Genomic DNA, 5758 nt, shown 5'->3' on the forward strand with positions numbered 1-5758 from the left:
CCATGCTCAGTAGCCATGTCCTACAAAACAGCACTGCTCTAAGAAGCCTTCTTAGCTTTCCTTTTTTCAATTAATCTCTCCTTTCCAATAGAACTTTAAACTGCAATTTTGCTATTTCGATCTGAATATTTTGAAGGTCATGTAATCTAATGCTGTAAAATTACAGCAGTATATAGTGCTTTTACTATTCTAGTGCATTGCTCTGTATATGGTAGGTGGACTCAAAAATTTATTGAGTTGCAAGGAAGCATGTGTACTAAGGGGCTGGGTTAAATGACCTCTTAAGACCTTTTTTAAGTAAAATATTCAACAAACAACACGAATCGTATATCTTCATCAATATGTAATCTCAGAGAGCTGTTTCTTTTTTTTTAATTTAATTAATTTATTTTTGTTACAGATGTTTCTCCTTTTCCCCCCATTGACACCCTCCTCTCGTTCCTGCCCCTGCTCCCAGCATTGTTGTCTATGTCCATTGGTTGTGCTTATATGCATAAGTTCTTTGGTTTATCTCTTCCATCCCCTCACCCCCCTCTGAAGTTTGTCAGTCTGAACCCTACCTCTATGTCTCTGGGTCTATTTTGTTTATCAGCTTATTTTGTTCATAATATTCCACAAATAAGTGAGATCATGTGATACTTGTCTTTCTCTGACTGGCTTATTTTGCTTAGCATAATACTCTCCAGGTCCCTCCATGTTGTCTCAAAGGATAAGAGATCTTTCTTTCTTACAGTTGCATAGTATTCCCTTGTATAAATGTACCACAGCTTTTTTTCCCACTCATCTATTGATGGACACTTGGGATGTTTCCAGATCTTAGCAACTGTAAATAGTGCTGCTATGAACACAGGGATACATATATTCTTTATGATTGGTGTTTCCGGCTTCTTAGGATATATTCCTAGAAGTGGGATTACTGGGTCAAATAGCAGTTCAATTCTTAATTTTTTGAGGAAACACCATATTGTTTTCCATACTGGCTGCACCAGTCTGCATTCCTACCAGCAGTGCACTAGAGTCCCCTTTTCTCCACAGCCTCACCAACACGTGTTTGATGATTTGTTGATGGCAACCATTCTGGCAGGTGTGAGGTGATACCTCATAGTTGTTTTAATTTGCATCTCTCTAATGACTAGTAATGTTGAGCATTTTTTCACATGTCTCTTGGCCATTTGTATGTCCTGTTTGGAGAGGTGTCTATTTAGGTCCTCTGCCCATTTTCTTTTCTTTTTTTAAAAAATTAATTTATTTTTGTTACAGATGTTTCTCCTCCCCCCCCCACTGATTCCCCCCTCTCGCTCCCTCCTCGCCCTGTCCCCAGCTTTGTTGTCCATGTCCATTGTTCATGCATACATGCATATAAGTTCTGTGGTTTATCTTTCCAACCCCACTCCCTCTTCTGGGGATAGTCAGTCTGTACCCCACTTCCTCATCTCTGGGGCTACTCCATTCCTCAGACTGTTGTGTTCATTATATTCCACAAATAAGTGAGATCATATGATACTTGTCTTTCTCTGTTTGGCTTGTTTCGCTTAGGATAATACTTTCCAGGTCCCTCCATGTCGTCTCAAAGGATAAGAGACTTTTCTTTCTTACAGGTGCATAGTACTCCATTGTATATATGTACCACTGCTTTTTCATCCATTCGTCTACTGATGGACATCTGGGCTGTTTCCAGATCTTAGCTATTGTAAATAGTGCCTCTATGAACATGGGAATACATGTATTACTTCTGATTGGTGTTTCAGGCTTCTTAGGGTATATTCCTAGAAGTGGGATCACTGGGTCAAATGGAAGTTCAATTTTTAATTTTTTGAGCTAACACCATATTGTTTTCCATAGTGGCTGCACCAGTCTGCATTCCCACCAGCAGTGTACTAGAGTCCCCCTTTCTCCACACCCTCGCCAACACTTGTTGTTTGATAATTTGCTGATGGTGGCCATTCTGACAGGTGTGAGGTGATACTTCATAGTTGTTTTAATTTGCATCTCTCTGATGATTAGTGATGTTGAGCATTTCTTCATATGTCTCTTAGCCATTTGTATGTCCTGTTTGGAGAGGTGTCTAGTTCCTCTGCCTATTTTTTAATTGGGTTCTTTGTCTTCCTTTTGTTGAGTTGTATGAGTACTCTATATATTTTGGAAATTAACCCCTTGTCTTATGTATTGTTGGCAATTATGCTCTCCCATAGAGTGGGTTCTCTTTCCAATTTTGATGCTTGTTTCTTTTGCTGTGAAGAAGCTTTTTAATTTGATGTAGTCCCATGTATTAATTTTTCCCTTTGTTTCTCTTTCCTTAGGCACTGTATCAGTGAAAATTCTGTTGGGCATGATGTCTGAAATGTTGTTGCCTATATTTTCTTCTAGGATTTTTATGGATTCATGAGTCACATTTAAGTCTTTTATCCATTTTGAGTTTATTCTTGTGAATTGTGTAAGTTGGTGGTCCCACAAATTATTAAATTCATATTAATAAAATACATAACGTTAAACCCAAAAATCATGTACTATGTAATTAGACTATATCATGTGTATGTGTTGGAGAGAGGGAGAGAGAGACAGGGAGATATATATATATATATATTTTTTAAATATGTTTTTATTGATTTTTTTTAGAAAGAGAGGAAGGGAGAGAGAGATAGAAACAACAATGTGAGAAATGTGATTGGCTGCCTCCTGCACGCCCCCTACTGCGGATCCAGCCTACAACCCGGGCATGTGTCCTAACTGGGAATCCAACCAGGACTTCTCAGTCTGTGGGAAGACGTTCAATCCACTAACACACTGAGACCTGGAGAGAGAGAGAGATTTTAAAGTCAACCATCTAAATTTTCTCTTGTACAATAAAGTGCAGTTATTAAGCATGTGGTAGATTCACTGTGCTCATGAACATAGCCTTCTACAAGCCCCATTAAGGGAGAGCTTTGATGATGTTTATATATGACACTATGTGTTCATGTTAACAGGGTTTATTTTTATAATTTCCCTTCACTCATAACCATACAGTGAAACTCCTATTGAACCTAGGACATATTTGAGGTTAATATTTACTTAATATAAACATTCTGTTTTAAATACAAAACCTGGACTCTGTACCAGCAGCAGTTTTTCAGTTACTCAATAACTTTACTTTTGTCTGGCCATAATAAATGGGAATTTATTTACCTGCTGCTGGAATAGATGCTTAAAATTAGGGCACTGCTGCCTGGTTTTGGATTCAATGACTTTTGAATACCTAACCTAGCTATCCCTTTAGAATAATTACTATTTACCCATAATGGCAATATTTTATGCTTATGTAGTTAGGATGGGTTTTTCAGATGCAGAAAGCATTAATTTTTCTTGATATTTAGAAAGGTGTGGCTGGCTGGGCAGCTCAGCTGGTTAGAGCATCGTCCCGATACGGCAAGATTGCGGGTTCTGTCCCAGGTCAGGGCACATACAAGAAGCAACCAATGAATGTATTAGTAAATGGAACAACAAATCAGTGTTTCTCTCTTTCTCTCACATCCTCTCTCTAAGATCAATCAATTAGTAAAAATAAATTTAAAAGAAAAAGAAAAAAAGAAAGGTGGCCTCAGGTTTCAGCATTATTTGAAGCACTTTAGATAAATGCCTTTGAGACACAGGCAAAGCAAAACCCCAGTCTAAGGCATCTTAGTGTGGCCGAAGGCAGGCAGGTTACCCTGTCGGACTCCGGACTCCAGTGTGCCCGCTGAGGGAAGAGGTTTTGTCTTTCTTTACCAAGGAACATCAGCTAAGTAGGTGGGGCCCTGGACTCTCGTCCTAGCACCAGAGAGGATTTTAACTTTCCATGCCATTTACCACAATGATGGTGTTACTCCAGACCTCAACAGTTTAAGAATATGATAAAAAAACAAAAAAACAAAAAAAAACTATATAAAATACCTGTGTGTTTTTTTCCTTCTCTAATCTAATTCATAATTGACAAAAATATGCATTGCTCTGCTGTCTTGGCATAATATGAAGAATTAACACCATTTTCTTATAAAAGCAGCACAGGGAAACATGGAGTTATCTAACTTTCCTATTTTGATTACAAAATAATAAGTCCAGCCCCTTGTGCATACACACAGGCATAGTTGTGTGACCCTGGGCAAAGCTGTTGACCATTCTGGGCCTCATTTTCTTCACCTGTGAAATAAGAGACTATTTATTTATTTATTTATTTTGCTTCTGCTCATAGGATCATACATTTTAGGATAAAGACTGGCCTTGAAATCCAATCTATTATTTTATAGATGTGGAAGCAGGGGCCCAGAGAAGTTAAGTGACTCATGCAAGGTCACCCAGCAGGTTACTGTTGGAGTCTGGGACAGAACTAGGCTTTCAGGACTTTTCAGCACAGGAGATGGAGGTCTTCATTTCCTGACATTCTAAAAGAAGGGTTACAAGGTGTAAATTGCTGTAGGTGGAAGGGAAAGTAGCATCAGTTGTGCTGGAAAACAAAATGTGTACCTGGGAATGTGGCCAGAGCCACAGGAAGGAGCAGGGCAGTGAAAGGGGAAGGAGGGAGGAGGGAGGGGGGAGAGAAAAGAGGGAGAGGGGAGAGCGAGGAGGCAGATGAGAACTCCCTGATGGTGAAAGAGCCAGGCTTTAAAACAGGCTAGGAGTCATAGCTGCAAATACCTCTGCCCTAGAGCAGCTAAATCAAACTGCTTCAGGCCCACCTTCTCCAGTCACTGAGTTTAGTGGAAAGTCAGGGAGTTCTCCATTGTCCCCCACCCCGACCTGTCCACAGATGCTTGAAAAGCTTGAGACTAGGACAAAGGCTGCAAGTCTCAAACTGCAAATGTACAGTTACAGTAACGCATTGACTGACACTCTGCCTATTAAAGTATAATCACCCAACCCTTCAACAAGTGATTGCATCAGAAACTTTCTTGTGGGGGTGGGGAGCACGCAGAACAGGTGGGTTGCTGGGATTGTTAAAAAGGGGAGAATGGCCCTGGCCAGTTTGGCTCAGCGGTTGAGCTTCGACCTACAGACCAGAGAGTCTAGGGTTCAGTTCCTGCTAGGGGCACGTACCACAAAAAAAAAGGAGGGGGGGGGGAGAATGATGCAGGAGAGAATACAAAGGGGAAGCCCGGAGTGGGAACACCTGTGCGCTTCTGCCTGGACCCGGCCTCACTTGCCCTGGGCCTGGATGTTTGGGGTCAGACCTGCCTTCACCAGAACAACATGACTGTGAACCCAAAGGTTCACATCATTTATGAAGATTTTACTTTTTCAACCCAGTTAATTCCTTTCACAAGGAAGCTATGTCATGGATGATTGATAAATAACAGTATCAGGCAACATGTGCTATAGAATGTGTTTTACAAGACTCCCAGAATGTATTTGCGCACACCCCTGAGGAATTCTAATTCGATGTTTATTTATCTTGGCTCTTTGTTTCCCATTAACTAATTCTTCAAAGACTTGCATAGGAGAGCTGAAGACACCTTTATGGTGGACACAGTTTTCTCTCTCTCCTGTGCTCCTGGCTGGCTCTAAAGCTATCAGGCTCATTTCCATATCAAACAAAGAGAAGGCAGAAAAAACTCCCCTGATCGACATAAAAAGATACATTACTGGAGATTGTCTAAGAATTTGTTTTTATGGCCAAAATTAGCAAATTATTCACAGTAATAGGTGAGTTGGATGACAATAATGTTTAAGAGAACAAAGCAGCTCATCAGGACTCCAACCCCAAATCCGCCCCAAGGCAGGTCCCCAGCTGCCGGAACATCTCTGC

The sequence above is a fragment of the Molossus molossus genome, unplaced genomic scaffold (genome assembly GCF_014108415.1).
Source record: "Molossus molossus isolate mMolMol1 unplaced genomic scaffold, mMolMol1.p scaffold_m16_p_11, whole genome shotgun sequence".
Taxonomy (NCBI): domain Eukaryota; kingdom Metazoa; phylum Chordata; class Mammalia; order Chiroptera; family Molossidae; genus Molossus; species Molossus molossus.